The 21,624-nt window shown below is 46.1% G+C and overlaps 1 long non-coding RNA gene across 4 annotated transcripts in view; it reads right to left on the reverse strand.

Moving 5' to 3' along the window:
- LOC307190202 overlaps positions 1–21,624 on the reverse strand; it is a 468,185-nt gene that overhangs the window by 225,007 nt on the left and 221,554 nt on the right. For all 4 annotated transcript variants that reach the window (XR_013829439.1, XR_013829440.1, XR_013829441.1 and 1 more), the window contains exon 2: positions 2,676–2,767. This is a non-coding gene — a long non-coding RNA (uncharacterized lncRNA). The remainder of the gene's footprint in view (positions 1–2,675; positions 2,768–21,624) is intronic.

Consider the following 21,624-nt stretch of genomic DNA (forward strand, 5'->3'; position numbering starts at 1 on the left):
TTACTGAAGTTATTGTTCCCCAAACTGCTATTCAATTCTAGGCACTGGAGAATTTACAGGGCCTATTTTAAGCCCTGGAGTCTCCAGTACATTTTAGAGCTGTTCCTTAAAAGACATGGGCAGCATGTGAAAATCCCAGATGTTTCCTCAGTGCTCTCAGCATCTCTGAGCTGAGCGGGGAAAGAAAGTGTCAATCAGACCCCTCTGGGGAAGTGAAATTTGGATTGAAACGTCTCACACTATTTTGTCCCAGACAGAAAGGTGTTTCCCTCCTGGGGAAGGAAACTGGAAATCCAAAGATTCCTGAAGGAGGAGACTTTTTGGGAAGAGAGTGCAGTAAAGGGCTGGAAGGGAGCTTGTCTTTGACCTCAAACCTACATGGATTGAACTTTCCTTTGGTCATCCCATTTAACCCTTACCCTTGGAGGGAGGTGGTATCATCCCTAGTTTGCAGATGCAGAAACTGAGGTTCCAAGGGGAAGGGTGCTCCACCACCCTGCAGCTTTCCTGGAGCTAACCTTCACTCTCCCTTAAATTCCCCGCGGCATCAGAGATTGTGGTCTCATCAGACTAGTCCCTATATGTCTATCTACTTCCTGGGGAGACCTGCTCGTGTCCATCTGCAAGTGAGCGCTCGGTTTTTTCTGTGGTGCTTAAACCAACCAGGAGGTGGTTGCCTTGTCTTTTATGGCTACAGAGGTTTTGTGTCCTCAGTCTTAAAGAAATATAACTTTAGCGGGGAGGGATTCAAAGAAAGTTAAACATCGCTCCATTGTACTGGGGCAGCCATTGAGATCCAGAAACAAAAATTATTTCCCCAAGTCACAAAACCACAGGGAATCAGCATGGCACAAGAGAAAGAACAGGATTTGGAACCAGAGAACAATCCCCAAGTTTGAGGTCCTCTACTAATCATTATGACTTTGGACAAGTCACTTAACCCTCTCTGGACCTTGGCTTTCACCTCTGTCCAATGGGTATAAGAAGCCTTAACTCACAGACAGAGATTTTACAGAACATAGAGGCATAACTATTCTTATTACCCCATAAAGTTGTAGTGTATTGGATGAGCTAATTTTCCTTCCACTGACCTTGGATAACTTGCTTTTCCCTGAACAACTGGCTTCCAGTAAGGCACTTTGGGGTTACTGAGAGCTAATCCCCACTAGTACCCTGGTGGCCGCTCAGCACCTGAACCCCACAGCCCAGCATCAGCCTTGTGGGGTTGAGATGTGCAGTGCAAAGACTGTGCTGGCCCCTGAAGCAGTGCTGTGTTTATACCCATATGGTTCAGTTCTCATCGTTTTCACAGAGAGGATGGGATGCTCCTGTCCAGTATCTTTAGTGTCTTTAAAACAAACAAAACTACGCTTGCCCTGGATATTCTATTAATGCTAATAATAGTCACCACTCCGCAGCCAGCGTGAAGGCCACGGGAAATGCTCTCTGGGAAGATTTGTTTTCCAAACTCCTTTATTGTCAGTGCTTGGCTGAAAAATCAAGTGGCTCTGGCTGCAGGGAAATGCGTATGCACAGCTTCCTTTTCTTTTCCTGGTGTGCGTAGATGTGGTGCCTCCTCACTCACCACCTTCCTGGTCACCAAGACGCACACTGGGGGGAGATGCTGACCATAGGTGTGTCTGTTTGAGCAGCCTGGCACCCTTCCCTTGGCAAAGGCAGAAAAGGCCCTCTAGGTTGGCAGGCCCAAGCATCCCAGAGTCTAAATGCCCACTGAAATGTCTTTGGCAGGTTCCAGAACCTATATTTCATTCCTCCTAATCTAGGAGATGCCAAGAGCGAAATCTGGACTTGTTTTCAAACCCTTGGGCTTCAACAATATTTGTTAAAAATTAGTATCTCAGTGAACATTTCTTAGCGGCAGCCATAAGCAAATACCCACTGGGCATAACTTATTTATTCCATAGATAGGCTAGGCCCTCTGTTGGTTATTCTTTCTGGCTCAGGAGGGAATTTATGGCTATATCAGCCAGAAGACCTTGGTTGCAAGCAACAAAACCAACTCTTGCTGATGTAAATATAAGAGGATTTACTGGAAGTATAACAGGAGCTTAATGAATCAATGGGAAAGTTGGAGACCCAAGTTTGGAAATGGGCTTGAAGCAAATAATACAGAATGAGGAACTACAAGTATATTCTTATAGCAGGAGCAATTGGGAGAGAGTTGAAGGGATACAGGACCACCTCTTTCATCTTTGTATTATTTACTCAGAAATCAGATGCCTCTGAGAGGGCATCGACTGGCCAAGCTTGGTCACTTATGTACCCCTGGGTCTGACTGAGAAGCCCTCAGGGGCTCCTTTGGCTCCCATGGTGGGAGAACAGGCATCCAAATTTACCATCCCATCAAAGTTGCAAATAACCAGGGGAAATTAATTTCTCCAAAAAGTCAAGTTCCTGGTTGGAATGGGGAATGGAAGCTTTATAGCCTTCTCTCTCCCCAAATTCTCTATCTTTGTTTTCACAGTTTAGAATGGTGTGTGTGTGTGTGTGCGCGCGTGTGTGGTTTTGAACACCCAATCACTCAACAAACATTTTCTGAACATCTACACTGCCAGGCACGTGCTAACTACTGGGGATGTAGTGATGAAGAAAGTAACTATATAGTGGGGGAGAGGTGAGCCTCAACAGCTAGAACACAATATGGCAATACTCACATGTACACGGTGCTGTGGAAATATAGTCCTGCTCTTCCTGATGAAGTCCAGAAAAACATTCCAGAAGAAGTGACACAAGCCAGATCTTTCAGCTCTAGAACAATGGAAATAGAGATGGTTTGTTTGTAATGCTAAGCATTCATACATCTTCCCATTCATTATAAATTCATTCAACAAACATTCATTAGGGCCCTAGAGTGTGTGAGACTCTGAGTTTATTTGGCTTGTAAAGAATAACTACCCCTGCACATAAAAACAACCAGTAACATCATTAGAGAAATGCAGATCAAAACTACAATGAGGTATCACCTCACACAGGTCAGAATGGCCATCATCAAAAAAGTCTACAAACAATAAATGCTGGAGAGGGTGTGGAGAAAAGGGAACCCTCTTGCACTGTTGGTGGGAATGTAAATTGATGCAGCCACTATGGAGAATAGTATGGAGGTTCCTTAAAAAAAACAAAAATAGAGCTACCATATGACCCTGCAATCGCACTCCTGGGCATATATCTAGAGAAAACCATAATTCAAAACGAGTCATGTACCACAGTGTTCTCTGCAGCTCTATTTACAATAGCCAAGACATGGAAGCAACCTAAGTGTCCATCGACAGATGATTGGATAAAGAAGATGTGGCACATATATACAATGGAATATTACTCAGCCATAAAAAGAAACGAAATTGAGTTATTTGTAGTGAGGTGGATGGACCTAGAGTCTGTCATACAGAGTGAAGTAAGACAGAAAGAGAAAAACAAATAAATACTGTATGCTAACACATATATATGGAATCTTAAAAAAAAAAAAGGTTCCGAAGAACCTAGGGGCAGGACAGGAATATAGATGCAGATGGAGAGAATGGACTTGAGGACACAGGGAGGGGGAAGGGTAAGCTGAGACGAAGTGAGACAGGGGCATGGACATATACACACTACCAAATGTAAAATAGCTAGCTAGTGGGAAGCAGCTGTATAGCACAGGGAGATCAGCTCGGTGCTTTGTGACCACCTAGAGTGGTGGGATAGGGAGAGTGGGATGGAGATGCAAGAGGGAGGGGATATAAGGATATATGTATATGTATAGCTGATTCACTTTGTTATACAGCAGAAACTAACACACCATTGCAAAGCAATTATACTCCAATAAAGATGTTAAGAAAGAAAAAAAACAACAACCAGTAAGCAAAAGGTGGCAGAGACCTTTCCTGAGTAATTTTCTCCTGACTTGTGTGCATTTCACTGGCCAAGGTCTGATCCCCACCAACCACAGCTCTGGCCACCCACTCAGGAAGAGATGAACCAGCCCGGAAGCCGCAGGAATTCCCTTTGTGCGCCACCCCAGATTTTGGAGTACCTAGTCCTTCTTTCCATGAAACTGTTCCTTCCTCTCACCTTGCCCCAGGGCCAGGATGAGTCCTGCTGGACTACAGGGAGGGGATGGAGGAGGGAACTGTGGGCCCTGCATCCCTCCACTTTCCTGTGATCCCAACCTCCGAACGAATCTGTTGGCAGTGCTCTCAGGTTTGGGGCTGTCCAGATGGGTTCAGAAGACCAGAACTATCACCCAAGCTCTGGACATTACCATATCACTGCAGCATGTGGCTCTGGACAAGCCCCTCCCTCTCTGGCTCCCTCTTTCCCATCTGAGAAATGAGAGATGAGACTCCAACCGCTATGCACCTTCCATCTCTTGGATTCCTTTGGCTTTGCCTTCTCCTCCTCTCTTGTACTGTCTTGGGCCAAGTCTTCCCTGCTCTCTCCACCTCCCTGGGGATCCAATCCAGGCTTCTCTGATGTCCACTGAGTCTCACTTCCTACCCCCAGAGACATCCCCCCCGAGCCTCAGAATCCTCTACTAGTTTCAGGGAAGGAGCAGCAGCAGGCAGTGGCACCCCCAGCCCCGCCTCAGCCCACACAGATGCCTCTTGTCTCCACTGTCAGCAAAAACCTTTGGAAAGCTTCGAAACAGTTTGCTTCAAGGACAAGCAAGAAGCCACAGAAGTCAGGGGAAGGCCTGCAGAGACTGAACTGCATCCTCTGTTCCCTGGCCCCGTGGGGACCCCTCGGAGCATTTGGCCCTGCCAGGGATTTTTGAAAGAACCCGGCTCAGCCCCACCTTGGCAGAAACCCTCCCCTCTTCGTGCTCTCTTTCTCTGTTGTGACAGATGCTGCTCTGATACCTTTGGTACCCAGATCCCAAAGAAGAAAACAGATCACCCATCACTGGGTAATTATAGAGCAACTGAAAGGCCACTTAGCTACTGTGTGATAAGCAATAGACTATTTTAATAATAACCAATTACCATACATTATAGTATATCATTTGGCATTTGATGATCTACTGGGGTCTCACCTGTTCCTTCCCTTACGGAGCATTTCACGGCTGTTCACACCTTCCCCAACAGCAGTTGTGTCAGTTTCTAATTGAAACACTATTTTTAGGAAATAATTAGGAAAAGTTTGTAGAGGTGGTGCAAATTATATCATGCCAAGTAGAAGGATGCATCCCGCCAAGTGTCTTTCTGACAGCCCTGCCATTACATTGCACTCAGCAGGATAGAGAGTGAGATTTGTTTCGTGATCTGCGTTAGCCTTTCAACATTAAAGGAGGTGTAAACCTGAGGCCTGCTGTCCAGGCAGACATGTGGGCGATCCAAACAGCTGCCCGCTCTCTGCCGTTGACCCCTTCGCCCTCTGCTGGGATAAGCTCTCCCTGCCGGTGGAACTGGAAGTCATGTGGCTGAGTGCCCTGCTACAGAGTGTGCCATGGATGCTACAGCAGACATGGCCCAGGACACAGTGGTTCTTCAAGGGGCCAAGGACCTGCTCAGCCTGTTCCCCTGGCCTGGGCTCCCCTCTTTAAATTCACTCACTTAGCCACTTCCCTAGGGCACAAGCTTGCCAAAGGAATAGCCAGGCCAGTTCTGGGTCCAGTGTCCACCCCCAAGGTCATGTAGCCAGTGAATTCTTCTCGTGATCTATCCCATGCAGAGGTTTAGTTCCTTATCCTTTCTTCCCAAAAAGGCAACTGGTGTCTTCATGAAAATTTTCATCCCTTTCACACACACACACAGGTGTGTCGAACCTCCAAAAACCAGGTATATCTCTATTTTAGCAAGTGTTAGCCACCATCCTAAGGACAGCAAAAGACCCAGAGAAATGTAAGTCCCTTCCTTTCAGCAGCTTGCAATCCAAAAAGAAGGGGGAAACACACATGGATGAATTATTTAAATATTATCAGTTAAGGAAATAGCTTGATATACTGGCAACAGCTTGTGTTTGGAACCAAACAAATCTAGATTTGGATCCTGGATCTCCTACTTGTGAAGTTTACCTTAGGTAAATTCTTGAACCCTCCAAACTTTAGTTTCCTCATCTTAAAAATAAGAATAATATTGACTACCCCTCTGTGGCTGGCACACAGTAGGTATACGATAAATGTTGGTTCTTTTATTATAATGCAAGGTCATATGTGACTGATTGCCAAAAAAAAGAATATATATATATTTCTTTATGTATATGCAAACATATACATATTCCTGTATATATATATATATATATACACACACATACACCACACACACGTATAAACTATCTATCTATCTACACAGATATATACATATATCTAGATATCTCCTATTGGTGCTTCTATTTCTCTGAAAAACCCTACTACACCACAAAGTGTATTTCTGCCTGCTCTGGACCTGCCCTGTGGGAGGCTCCTGAGTCCTGAAGATGACTCAGAAACAGTCTCTGAGTCACTCCAGAGAAGAAACAGTCTCCTATGCAAAAACATGGAGGCCATTCAATCATTCAGCAACATTGCTTGATCGCTTCCTATGCATCAGACCCTGGCGACACAACAATGAAAAAGAGAGACAGAGTGCCTGCCCTCATGGAATTGAAAGTGTAAGGTCCATCAGAGACAAACAAGCAATCGTATTCCAGTGAGCAAGAGCTATGCTAGAGGAAATACCAGTGGCTAAAGGAAATACAGCAAGGGCATTTAAACTTGACTTAGACATTAGGATTGAGGCGGAGCTAAGAATGGCTCCCCATAACAGCAATGTCTGAGCTGAAGCATAAATTGGAGTTCACCAGGCAATAGGAAGTACGTGTGAACACATCAGGCAGCGGGGCTGTGGGTGGAGAGGTGGGGATATTTTCCAAGCCAGGGAACCATATTTACCAGGTATGAGATGATGAAAGGAGACCTCTTGTGATGCGGACTGAAAGTTGTGTTGTGTCGATGGAATAAAACTTACTAGTGGTGGTGACTGATGAGGCTGGTGGTGCAGTCCAGGACTGGATTACGGAGGACCTTGTATATCATTTTAGGGAGTTTGGCATTTATAGACAGTGGACCTATAGGAAGCCACTAAGAGATTTTAAGCTGAAGAATGCCATGGACGGCTTTGCAACTTTGACAAAGAAGTAAGTGTGACAACAGGGATGCGGGTGATAAGCTGGAGTCAGAGGAGGGGGTGGCTGACTCTGCCTGGTTTGGGGGCCAGACCAGAAATTCACCCTCAGGACCCAAGGCCTTCCTCTGAATGCATTTCTTTTCCTGGAGCCAGAATCTGGCCCAGGCTGCCAGGTTGCCAGGCCTCCACTGAGCCTGACCTGCAGCCCTGTGACTGATCTTCACACAGCTTTCACAGCTGTCACAGACCCTGCTTCCTGCCCTGCTCCCTCCTGCCCCTGGGGATGGACTTCAGCATCACTCCTGGCCCTACTGTTCCAGCTGTCCAGTGAGATGCCCGTTCCCCACCTCACCAGGTTGGGCCCCATGCTGCAGCCCCACCGCAAAGCACATCCAGGTTTCAGGCCCTTCTAAACCTGCTTCATTCCACAGCAATCTGATCCCCGACTTCTGACACCACAGCTTAAACTATAGCTGGTTTAAGGAGTTCACACCATGACAGGGCATAGGAAAGATGCCCCCAAAGAGATATCCCTCTCACCTTGCCCTCTGAGGGTTCTAGCTTAGTAGTTTTGACTTTGAGCAAATTATTTAACCTCTGTACCCTCAATTCCCTCATCTGCAAATGGGTGTACTAACCAGACCTACTTCATAGGTTTGCTGTGGAGATTCAATGACAACACTTGTAAAGGGCTTTGAAAAGTATCTGACACAAAGGAAAGTTAGCCTCTATGGTAATTAAGGGCAGTGCCCTCCTCCTGAATAAACTTAAACGGGGTCCTATGAGGTCATGCAGAAGAGGGCAGGGGTCAGCAAGTCGGGGAAAGGGAAAATAGTGGGATTTCCCTCAAATAAACAAAGCCACCAAATGTTTCCAGAATTGAGAAAAAGTCTTAAGAGAAAATGCTTCCACTGATAGGGTGGCCACTCAATTGGTCTGTTACTATCAGCTTCTGAATTTCACTAAGTCCCCGAGTTTCCCTCACTTTGAAGAGTGAGGGCCGAAGAAAAAGCATGACCTTTAGATTCAGACCAAATTGAGTCTGAACACTGACTCTGCCACCTGCTAGCTGTGTGATCTTGGGAAGCTCACTCAAACTCTGGGAGCCTCAGATTCCTCACCTGCAAAGTGGGCACAAGTATACCCACCCACATGTGGAGATGAAGAGAGAGGAGAGAGTTTCTACATGACCTGGCGGGACGTGGTGCTCAAGTCAGAGGAGTTTCCTTTCTCTTGGATTCACACCTACCAACACATTTAAGAGAAGCACCCTACAAGCAAAAGGAAGATGGAGATACCCTGGGGCTTGGGTAGAGACGAGCTCTCAGGAGGTGAGCCTTGGGAGGGAGGGCACTGAGGCCGCCTCTTAGAGGACTTTTCTTCTCTCAGGTTCTTTGCTCATTCCCGGGAGGACTGGGGGCATCGTCATTTCCAGGACTGTGAGGGTCAGAGGGACTCACAAGGAGAAAGGCAGACCTCCTTCAGTGTTCCACATCCTGCTGCCTCCAAGCTGGGCTGTCAGCCCATGGGTCATTAGCAGGTGGCAGGGCTGAGCACGGGGCCATCAGTCAGAGGAGAATGTCTGCTGCAGTTCCTGGGATGCAATAGTGCCCTAAGGAGCCGTTGGCGGTAATGATGATGGGTATTTAAGCAAATGAACTGTTAATGACCAGGCAGAGGTGAGCTGCTTCCCAGACCAGCTGGAGCCCAGAGTTGGTAAAGGAGGGATGGGCGGGAATAAGGAGAATGGAGAGGAAAGAGACTTCATTTCCTTCTCATAAATTGGTTTCCCCAGGGATTCTTAGTTGGCCATGGGGCAACCCCCCCTTCATCTGCTGTCCCGTACCCCAGATCCCATCATCACTTCCATGAATTACTGCCAAGAAACTCCTGGCCACCCTACCAGGTACACCCCACTCCCGCTCTCACACCCACCCCCATCTTTCTAGCTCAATCCTTCTTGCCACATAGCAAAAAGGAGTCTTGTCAGCAGGGAAAGAACAGCAGGGTTGTTGGCCAGCTGGTTCAGGTTCAGTGGATCCTGGTGGCTGGAGACTGACTGACTGAGGTAGATGAAAATAGTAATATTAACAACCACACTATCCACTGATAATATTACTGCTACGACAACTGTGTACAGGGTGCCAAATATGTGCCAGACACTGTCCTTAACCCTTAATGAACATTGTTTAGTTTATTACCCACACGATTCTTGAAGTAGAGACTGACACTCCCATTTTACAGAGGAGGAAACTGAGGCTCAGAGAAAGGAAATGTATTGCTCAGAGATTAGGGAGCTAGAGAGTTGGTACAAATCTCTGTCCAAGATCAGCAGAGAGACTGAAGTAAGAGAATTTTTCTTTTATCACCCAAAGCATAATGTAGGAAGAGCAGAAATACCTAAGCGAGGCCTGAGGAGACATTGGCTGAAAACAGGAGGTGGAGCCAAGATTGAGGTTTTGCACCCTTCACATCCATACAGAGTTTGATGGCCAGGGGGTTAAGTTGCTTCAACATCCTGCAGGGGGATGCTTTTGTTCCAGCCTCTATGTGTTTATATTCTTGCTTCGCCCCTGGGACCATCCAAACCCACACTGGTGAAAGAATGTATTCTCTGGTTAAAAAAAAAAAAAAAAAAAGACATCAGTTCTGTCTTTAGACAGAGCCTGCCACATTCTTGCTGTGTGACCTTGGGTAAATTTCTTAACTACTCTGAACTTGTTTTCACATATATAAAATGGAATGCTATTTATTTTGTAATTATTAAGTAAATAAACACACAGACAAAAACAACATGGGAATTGATATGGTACAGAAGGCAGGCCCTTTTTTTTCCTGGTTCTGATTCCACACAGCAGGGTGGATTTGGCAAGGTGTTTAACCTCTGTGACGCTTTGTTCTCTCATCTGCAAAACTGGAATAATTATTTGAAACCATTTTAAAGATTGTAGGTGATGTAAAATAAGACACCTGGCATATAATCAGTCAACAAAAATAGTAACTGCAATTAATTTTTTTATCAAGTCAGAGAATATGGTGCCTGACCCAATGCCTTAGTCCCACAGTTAGAAGTTCCTGTCCTCTGTTTCTTCTCTTCTACTCTCATCTTTGAGAAACTCTCCTTGCACTTTCTCCAGGGAGGCTTTCTGCTGTCACTTACAGCACTGTATCTCCTCCAAACTCAAAAGTTTCTTTCGGTCAGTTAGCGATTAACTAATCTTGTATTGTCCACCGATGCTTCCTGTACTGTTAGCTATCACACTGGAACTTTGTTAGAAGCCTGTAATTGGCTATGTGAATTTGCACCCATAACCTTCCTCTGAACCTGTTTCCTCATGAACAGATGGAGGTTTGGACCAGAGCCTGATCTTCCGTCTCCAAACCACAGGATTTTCCAGGATCCTGAGCACAGCCCACACCCTCCTCCCCCGCATCCTTTGCTCATATAATCCCCTCTTCCTCAAGAGCCCTTATCCTACCGCTATATCCCAGGACCCATCTGAAATGCCACTTCTGCCATACAGTTTCTTTAATCCCCTCTAGGCAGAGGTGATTTCCCTTTTGGAGTTCAAGAATCTTTGGTTTTAGCCACTGCCCCACGTGGATCTTTCTGGGCTTTGCCTGAAATTGTCACCCCTCCTAAGGGATCACAGGGGTGTGAGGAGTGTCCCCGCATCTCCTAAAGCACCAACACTCCAAGCCTTGCTCAATAAGTGCTCCTGAATCTTAGGGTCCTCTTCCAAGCACTGCAGAGAAATCCAAGGATGTGCTATGCAACTCTTAACAGGGAGAATCCACATCCAAGTCACCATTTCTGCTAAAAGGGAGACAAATTCACACATGGGGATGACTGGGTATCACTTTCACATGGACAGAAACCTGCACCCCATCTTTCTTAGTTCCCTGATGTCTTTCCTATTGCAAGATTGTCTTCACTTTATCCCGTTTCTTTTGACACTTGTGCTAGGAGCCCTAGACCAGGGCAAATTCCCTGACTCCAGGAGCTGTATTTTTCTTCTCCTGTAACTGGCATCTATTCAGGCAGATGAGTGAATATTTATTAGATCTCAGCAGGTTTCAGTCACTTTGTTTTCTAGTGAAATGTGCCCACTGCTGAAACCAGACCTTGTTGGCCATTTATCAGGTCAGCTAAGTGAAAGGGGAGTTGCGTAGAGATGGGAGTTCAGGCAGGTCCAGGAAATTTTGGCTGCAAAAAGAAGTCACGCCAAAGAAAAATGAGTCCCCGGATGATCATTTGAAACTGATGGATTAAGAGATAAGCACCTGAGTTGTGATCTCGACACACAGAATCACTGGACCAATCATTCTCATAATTAGATGTGAGTGGCAAGCATTTAGTGTATTTTTTTTTTAACTTTTAAAAGTGCATGGAACAAAAGCTGTTGGAAATAGCAATTGCTGTTTTTTGAAAAAGAGGTTGGGGAGAAGAAAGCGCTATTTACTAAGTGCCTGATACATACTGAGCGCTAGACACAAATTGGTAATTTTCTAATTTGGGTTTTCTTTTTCATTTTTGGGGTTTTTTTGGCAGAGAAACATTTTATCACGTGAATAATTCTCCAAAAGCCCAACATACAAAAGAGATGGAAGAAGAACTGCTCTTGTTGAAGCCCAGGTGAGAGACCTCAAGCCCACCCACTCCTTCAGTCTCTTTCTACCCAAATCCCCATAAAATTAGTCCTTGAAGCTCATGAATTGTCTTTCAAAAATATTAACTCAGTCATGATGGCAATTCTTCAATGACAGTATTATTTTCCCATTTTACAGATGAGTTCCGTGAGACTCAAAGAGGTTTAGTCACATGGCCGGGAAGTGGACATGAGTCACGCTTGGAACTATGCCCTCCTGATTCCAGCAAGCTCAGCGCTCCTTCTGCACCATCAGGCCACTGTCTGTTTGGAAGAGGAGAGACTGCAATCATGGAGCCCAGAGTGAAGCTGTCCCTGTAATCCATGTGAGAGGGGCAAGGGATGAGAAAAAGAGGAGCTGACATGCATAAGACATTGGAGAGGACCAAGCAATAGGTCTCTGGCCTGACCAGAAGGAGGAGGAGAGGCGGGAGGCAGAGGGGATTAGACCCCACCTTGTTTTTGTCCAGATGATACTCCACATCTCAGAGACTTTGTATTTCATTCGGCCTCCCCTCACGAGACGGTGCTCCCCTCGTGTGAACACTACCCTCCTCCTTGCCTGAGTGTCCCTCTGCCATCAGCACTTCCCTGTCTCTGGGTGACACAAGCCAAACATCTGCTGAGAAACAGTCCTCACAGTCAAAGAGGGCGGCTCTGAACGTCAGAGCCTCATCAAGGAAGAGGCTGACGCAGCCCCAATGGACAGCCATCCAGTGGTGAAGGTGATTTGGTGTCCCCAAAATGCCAACGTGTTTGTGAACATGTTGAGTGTGATATGGCTGAAGGCCAAGACCCAGATGGAAGTGTCCTGCAGCCCAGTCGGTGCTGGTGGGGGTAGGGACGAGTGGAATGTCTGTCACCTTGCTAGTCCTCAATGGCAGTGCTCACCTTACTGACCACATAGCCTTCATTTCCAGACCAATGAAGTCTCCTGAGTAAGCAAGACCGGCAACAAATAACCCAGTTCCCCAGGAAATGACCAGCAACTCACCCTACCTTTTGCCACTCCCACCATGTTTCCTCCGTTCTGGCATATTCATAGGAGTCTTCAGAAAGAGCTAAATGAGAGCATTCATTCACCACCAATATAACCGTGTCCTAGTATGGATGCTTTATGCTGACAGACATAGTAGGCTGAACATTCCCAACTTCTTTGCCAGCTTCCAGCCTGAGGTGGCCATAAGACACAGCCCTGGGCATGACAAATAAGTGGAAGCTTGTTGTGAGACTTCTGGGAGAGCTTTTGATTTCCTGACACAGATACTTCTCCTTCCCTTTACCACTTCCTACTGGATTGCAGATGTGATGGAAGGAGTTGCAGCAGCCATACTGCAACCATGAAGGAAAGGAGTTGCAGCAGCCATACTGCAACCATGAAGGGAAGGAGAAGAGAACTGCATAAATGTCCCAGAGAGTTGAACTGTTAGCCAGCAGTTCCTTGCCTCTAGATATCTCTTTGTGTGATAAAATTAAGTCTCTACGGGTTTAAGTCATTATAGCTAGATATTTCTGTCACTCAAAGCCAAAAACATTCCTGACACAGCACATGATCTATATGACCTTCACAGCAACACTGGGAAGTAGGGATTATTATCTCTTTTCCATACATGAGGAAATTAAAGTTGGGAAAGGTGAATTACACAAAAGGTATTCACCTTGTCGTGGTAAATTAAGATTTGAATTCATACCTATATTATGTATAGCTTCTTACATATATGTTTATATATACATATATATTTTTACATATATATGTTTATACACATATTATGTATACATACACACACATACACACACACATACACACATATCCTCTTTAAACCTTTACCTAATTTCTTCTGAGCCCATGGTGACAATATTCTCTTTATCTTGAGACTGTAATGATTTATCTCATAGGCTAACATTATTTTTGGCCCACTGGATACAAGTAAAAGTCATCCTGGAGAAAATGCAGATGACTTGGAAGTGCCATATTAAGGGGGGAAAAAAGGCTTGAATGTGTGAGGCACCCTGTAGAGGAGAGAGAGCAGTGAATCTGGAGCAGGAAGATGTATGTCATGGTCCAGCTTTGCCTGATGCTAACTTGTTGTAAAGGCTTTGACAAGGCACTTCCCCACCCTGCAACTTGGTTTCCCCACCTATAAAATGGAGTGAGTGTCTGGTGGATGTATGCGTGTGGGATGGTGTGTATGTATGTGGGTGTGTGTGACAGGGGGAATAGAGACAGACGTTATCTGATATTTAAAATGATTTTAATGTTGACAGTGCTGTGATACATGCATATATATGTATATATTTTTTAAGGGACTATATGGCCATTGGCTAGTAACCCCACCTCGACCAGAACTACAGATTCTTTGGTGATCGATTACCTGTGAAATGGTGGGGATGCACCCACCTCTTGGGGTGGAAGGTGGGGTGCACATCCATAGGAAGAGACACCAATCAGCAGAGGGCCAGTGTCTCATGAGGCTCTTCCCAGAGCAGCTAGGGTCCACCTCCACTACGCCGAGGCCTTTGGGACATGACCTAGGGACTGGAGTTGGTTGGTTGTTCCTGGTGAAGACAGCCTGCTCTCAGAAGCTGTATCTTCATGACCCAGCTACCAGGGCCTAGCAGAGCTATTCTCTTAGAGGCTGCTTCTATTTTTTCATTTTGTTTTTCTACTTACAATGTGTTCCAACATCCGTGCTCTTTTTACGGAGGCAAAGAGGTCACCTCAGCCATCAGCAGGTGACGGGACCCATTCTCCCCTGACATCATAATCTGGCGTGTGGAATGGGCTTCCCGGTCTGACCCTCACTCACATCCTCCTTTATCACGGAGCCACATCAAGAACAAGCCTCTTCCAGAAGCTGTTTGATCCTGGATTACCCTTTCCTGAGATCAAAATGTTTGCTGGGATTACCCAGGATAGATTGAGATTAACATGTGCTGTTTTGCTGAACAGCCTCAGGCTCTTGGCTTCCTTTCCTCACTTGAGCTGCCAAAATAAATTCCCACCCACACGCGTCCTTGGTCTGTCTGGCTCGCCTAAAGTAAAAACATAGAGGCAGAGGAACTGTTCTGTAGCAGATTCTCTCCACATTCACAAAGGGAGCCCAGAGCTCTTCCATCTAAGGTGGCCCCCAGGCCCCCCCAGAGTTGAGTTTCTTCCCCTCCCGTCCTAACCAAAGGCTCAGGGCCAAATGGTCATCACTGCTTCTGGTAGAGACTCTTCTAGGATCTCCATGGTCTTTGCCTTGGGCAGTCCAGCACTGTTCAGCCTGCATTCAGCAAACGTTCACTAAGCACACACATTACTTAAGTACTTGCCATGCCAGGCATGGCGCTGGGCCACAAGGACCCAGAGGTGAAAGAGATGAAATAGTCCCTGCTCTTGCTTTACACCGTACAGTTTACACATCATAGCTGGCCTTCTTCCTCTCCAGAGCCAGTGCTTTGTCTGCAAAGAATCATGAAGGAGAACACCAGTTACTCATCCCATGAAGGGGGTTCACATTTAAACTTATTTAACACTTAGTGATACTCCATGTGACAGACTCTGGGCTACAGACAATTTCACATATTCAGAGTGCTCAGTAAATGTCTGCGGAACTGGATTGTTTGTTAACATTATTACAGCAGTCAGAGATATTATTTGCCCAGTTTTCAGTTAAGATGAGGTGCAGAAACATTCCTATGTTATCCACAGGACCACCATTACCACTACTATCACTACCACTACCATTAGCACTACTATGACTGCCATTACTGCCATTACTACTACTACTACCACCACCATTACCACCACTATTACTGCCATTACTACCATTACTACTACTACTACTACTACTACTACTACTACCACCACCACCATTACCACCACTATTACTGCCACTACCACTGCTACTTCCCTACTACTACTACTACCACTTCTACATCACTACTAGCCACTACAATTTATTGGCTGTTAGTCCCAAGCCCTGTGTTAATGTATTAAATTTATTAATTAATTTAGACATCACAATAAACGTATCCATTAGAGATTATTTTCTCCTATTGGCAGATGAAACAATTAAGTGATAGTTACATAGCTACAAGTGACAAAATCAGGCTCCAGCCCCAGGCAGTGTGACTGCAAAGTCCATGCCCTTCAACACCATCTTCTGCTTCCTCTCTAGATTCCTCTCTAGCACCCAGAGCTGTATGAGTCCAAAGTCATACATCCTGACAGTGGGATTTGTAACAAGTCTAGAATGCAGGGGGCAGGTCCATGAGACATGCAGGGGTTGGGAGCTGAGCCTGAGGCTGGTATGGATTCAGGGATCACACAATACCTCCTAGCCAGGAACATTCCAGAGGAAGGAGGAGGTGAGCATGAAGGTTAGGCTGAGGAAGCGAGTCTCTGGCCAAAAAAAAGGAAGGTAAAAGGGTTGCTGACAGAGAGCAGAGACCCACTGTGAGTCCCAAGTCCCTGAGCTCAGAGGACCACACACACTTCTCCTGATGGCAGCAGCATCTGAGTGGAAGCACTGCTCCAAACACATGCAGGACAAGCTATTAGGGCCCCAACCTCTCAGGCCAGGAGAGATTGACAACAGACACCTGGGCCAGATCCCTGCTACACACTGTCCCCACCTTCCTTCTTCAGGTCATACCTCACACTGCATGTTCATCCCAGCACTGCTAGCCCTGAATATGATGCAGCTAACTTGGCCCTGCTAAGTCAGTCCACTCCTTAAGCCCTTAACCCCCTCATATCCTGCTAACAATCCGCCCGTGATAGGGTGAAACCAGTGACTCATGCCAGCTCTGTAATCCCTGACCCCTTTTGTCCACTTGCAAGATGTTTGCACATCCTCCATGATCGAGTATCTCAATAGTCATGTCCCCTGTGAAAACTTCCTCTATGCCAGGACCCCAGCACTTCATACATCCCACTCTTAGGGCAACAATCAAGCTGTTTTGCTATTTTGTAGGGTTTCGATCACTTCTGGACTAACTTGTTGACAGCCAGGTTATCTGTTTATCTTTGCTTTCCCTGTAGTGCTTAGTCTAGTACCTGCCTTAGAATAGTGGCTCAGTAAACGTGGAAGGAAGGAGGGAAGGAAGGGGTGTGGAGGAGAAAGAAGGAGATTGGGAGGGAGGGAAGGGAGAAGGGAAGGGAGGAGGGAGGAAAGAACAGAAGAAAAGAAAGAAGGAAGGAAAGGGAGAAGGAGGGAAGGAGGGAGGGAGGGAAGGTCTGGAGGAAAGGAAGAGGGTTAGGCGTTTAGTACGCCATACCTCTGACCTTTCCTAAGCCCAGCCCCCAAATCACGCAAACTTCAGTTCCCAGTACAGAGTTCAGCTTAATCTGGCCTTGACTTGTGTTCATTTCCATAGATTTAAAGGCTGAAGGAAGCCCATCTCTCAGGACTTCTTACCCACCAGAGAGCTGAAGGAAGTCACTAGAGTAAAAAAGGGTGGCAGCTGGTGTAGGAAAAGGACATGGAATATTTTTTAAAATAAAGTTATTTATCTATCTATTTATCTATTTATTTTTGGCTGCACTGGGTCTTTGTTGCTGCGCGTGGGCTTTCTTTACTTGTGGGGAGCGGGCTTCTCATTGCAGTGGCTTCCCCTGTTGTGGAGCAGGGGCTCTAGGCACGTGGGCTTCAGTAGTCGTGGCTTGAGGGCTCTAGAGCGCAGGCTCAGTAGTTGTGGTGCACGGGCTTAGTTGCTCCATGGCATGTGGAATCTTCCCGGACCAGGGCTCGAACCCATGACCCCTGCACTGGCAGGCAGATTCTTAACCAATGCGCCAACAGGGAAGAAGGACATGGAATTTTAAGTTCCAGGATTTATATTCCAGTCCTGGCTATTTTTATTTTGGATTTGTCCCTGCCCTTCAGTTTCCCTCTCTCTAAAATGGGAATAGTGCTGTCTCCTTCCAGGGAGTGTGGTGAGGATGTAAATAAAAACACAAAGCAGGAGAAAGTGTGTTGTGGATGGGAGCACGCCTTGCAGATGTTATTTCTTATTCCAGTCAGAGTGTCTCCACTGAGTCAGACTCCCTCGGGGGCAGAGGGCTATGAGTCACTCTGCCCCCAAGGGAATCTGGCTCGAGGGTCACCACCAGCCTTCTTCAGGGTCCATCTCCTCAGGCCTCCCCATGGCAGCCTCAAATGAGGAAGCCAACCCAGGATGCATCTTGTATAGCTCCTGGAGCTCACCTCAGCTGACCAAGAAGGAGAAAGAAGGATGGAGGAGGAGACACAGCAGCAGCAAAAGCCTCCTGGGGGGCGAGCCACTCTAGAATAGCTCTTCCCGAGCTCTGCAGAGACCTCGCCACCGGGGAAAATGCCAGAAAAATACCGGCTAATTTCAGAGGCTCCACGTTGGTGGGCCAACAGCCCAGGGAGAATGAGCAATTATGATTTCCATCTAAGCAACATATGCTGTTTGCTGGCCTCTTTCGAACAGCTGTAGGTTAGATGCTGTTAAGATTAGTCTCCTTCTCTCCTCCATATTTCAGACTTCAAATTAAACTAAAATAACAGCACCTGCTGAACAAAAACCCCATTGGAAATGTGTCCTCATACACAATTACTGCAAGGAGGCTGGTCACCATTGTTACCCGCCTATTCTTCCTGAATGGGAATGGCAGCGAAGTTTCCCAGGCAGCTGCAGCAATTCAATTGTATAACTGGAGCTGGCCCCGCGCCAACCCTCAAGAACTCAAGTGGCACCAAAAGATACTATATTGATTTGCAATCGAACATAATAGGCCATCAGCTTAATTATTACTGAAGTGACAAGGTTCTGGGTATTTCATATTTATATTTCAGGGCCTGTGAAGGATGAATGTAAATCTTTTAAATGCACGGATTTGCATATCTTCAGAAGGGTTGAGTGCTCTTATTACATTCATAGCCTTTGAAAGACCAAAAGGACTGGCTATTGAACTCAGGTTGCCAGATCCCACCCACATTTGCTTGGATGAAGAGACAGAAGGCATAAAATGGAAATTGCTTTCAGTCCCCCCACCCCCCAAAAAAAAACCCTAAAAAAAAAAGGAAGCCCACTACTCAACTGCATCAAACTCAGACCTCTTTTGGGGCCTTTGAAAGAGATTAGTTATGGGTCTTATTGGACAGAGGCATTTGGTCATTGAGAAATGAAACCAATGACTTCTTGGATCCATGAGGCCCCCGCTCTGCTCTGTCCTTCCAGCCTGTTCCTGGCTCTTGCAGGCCAGTAGAACCTCAGGAGCTGCCGAGATGTGGGCAAGGAAAGGATGGGACGATATAGAAGTCCACACTCCAAGTAGCTGCTACGCATCTGCACCACACTGACACCAAAGATGCAAAGAGAAATGGTCTCATCTTAATCCCATCATTGTCATCAACCCTCCTTCCCACACATTCTATTAGAAACTCTCACCCTAGCAAAATTTTAGAACCATTCCAAATTTCCCCCTGTCCATCACTCTCTAGATCCAATAAGTCATTGAATTTTATAGATTCCTCCTCCTAAGTGCCCCTTGATTTTTGATCTCTGTCCCCTTTCAGTCAGGTCTCAAGACAGAGCCTGGACTCATGAGATTTTCCTATTGCATCTTTCTGCCTCCCTCTTACTGAATCCCTGTCTACTCTCTATCCTGTCATCAGAGGGCCTTTCTGAAAAGGCTGGGAACATATGGTTCTCCTGTCTAAAATCCTTCACTGGTACCCATAGGATAAAATTCAACTCTCTTTGCACACAGGCTTCAGCCTTCACACCAGACAACTATTCCCTAGTTACACACTCTCACCCTTTACACGTGGTATTTCAATTCTCTTTGCCTGAATGCCTTCTTCTCCTTGTCAATGAAGAGACAAGAATCATCTTCCAAGATTCACGTGAAATCATTGCATTCTACCTTACCTGGGCCTCCTTGTCTGCAAGTCCATTTCACTTTGTTCGTCTGTGTGTTATAAAACTGATCACATTGCGCTTTACTTGTTTACATGTCTGCTGCCTCCACTCAGAGGGCCTCACAGTCAGAAAATGTGCATTTAAATCTCTTTATCCCCAGGACCTAGGTCAGGGTCTGGAATGCAGGAAGTGTTTAACAACTGTTGGTTGAATCTTTATCCCCAGGGAACATCAGACGTGTACTGAACATCTATTATATGTGAGATTTGTTCCAGACACAGAACCAAACGTAGCCCTTGCCATATGGGAACCCAAGGCCTCGGACCAAGACACTGCTATCAGCACAGCCGCCTATGAATGACCAAAGGAATAGTTTAGGCATCAAGTGTTCTCAAAACACAGATCGGCAGGAGATTTGTGTCCTGGCACGTTTGTTAGAAAACAGAACTAGAACTAAATCTGAAATCCTGAAATCCTATCATTAACAGGCAGAGCTATGTGAATTTACCTCTTCTGCTCTCTATATTTTATAGATGAGCAAACTGAACAACAAAAAAGGTAAGATTTATAAGTTTACAAGAGTCGTAGAAATTCTGACTCCTAAGTCCATATTCCTTTCCACTATGCATTATGAGATGGGTAGGACTCGTTTTAACATGGAGTAGGGAGAATATTCCAGAGGATGGCTCTAATCATCCCCCCATCCTCAGTAATGTCAATATCACCACTGCCATCAACCCCATTCCCAATACCACGTTTGTCACCATCACTGTCTGTATTTCCCTGACAGTGCTCCAGCCCCACTCCTGCCACCATCCCCAACACCATGATCTGCACTGGAAAGGGCTATGGGTTGAGGAAAAAGTAGAAAGAGAAGGTGTTTTATTCTTGTTTCCATCACCTTTACCACTTTTATTCCTGCCTCTTTCTACTCCATATTCCTGGACCATCTAGACAGTTCCTGTCCTTTCACATCCGGGCCCTGGCACTGACGAGGGGCCATTGTGAAAACCTCCCCACTCCAGGAAGCATTTTTATTCCCTTGAACTGAGAAGCTCTCTTTTATTCCAAGGGAGCTAGATCAAAGTGGATCCAGGAAGGAACAAAAAGAATTAAAAAGAGAGAGAGCATTGCAAAATTTGGGAAACCAGAATTCTCTCTACAAAGGTACTGCGGCAATAGGAGTTAAGATCGAATAATTCATGAAGGCTCAGAGACTCTGAAGAGGGAGACGACCATCTTTACCCAGGTTAGGAAATCCTGAGAAGTTCTCCAGGACAGAGTGGGGTCCCTCTCTCTGACTCTTAAGTTCCCCATTGCTATTTCCAACCTCTGCCGTTTTGGGGGAACCTCATTTAGACCTGCTCTTTTGGCTTATATCCTTTGGGAAGGGCCCAGCACCTCCATCCGCATCACCCAGGAGAGAAATCCCGGGCTGGCAAAGACTCAATCCCTAGAGTCCTCAGCAGCAGCATCACCACGACCGCCACTCCTGCCAGGCTGAGCACAAAGGAAGGCATTATCCTACGAGTAGCAGAAGGCGCAGAGGACACCTGCTCAGGCAATTCTGTGACAAAAGGAAGTGAGGCTGGAAATTGGACAATTGTTCCTAAGTAGCTGAGGGCCCAGCTGAAGGGGATTTTCTTTAATAAGGATGATAGAAGCCAGCTTTAAAGGCAGATGGAGATTTTCCAGAATCTAGGGTTTCACCAGGAAGAGCAGGAGAGGAAGACAGGCCCCAGAAAGACATCTCTCTTCTCATCCTCGTGAAGAGGAAGGTGGAGTGAGGATCTTTCTTACAGGCTTCGGAACTATTTCACATGGGGCAGTATTGCTAAGGGCAGAGTCTCTGTGAGCACCTTAGGGAGGCAGTGGTACCTGAGACTGAGCGTGGGCTCCCTGAGAATTAGCTATAAAGGAACAGACTCATTTCCTTCTCTCTGCTTCCTAGGCTGGTAGCCTGTGGAAATATAGGAGAGCAAGTATATCTGGATTAC

The sequence above is a fragment of the Stenella coeruleoalba genome (genome assembly GCF_951394435.1).
Source record: "Stenella coeruleoalba genome assembly, chromosome: 8".
Taxonomy (NCBI): Eukaryota; Metazoa; Chordata; class Mammalia; order Artiodactyla; family Delphinidae; genus Stenella; species Stenella coeruleoalba.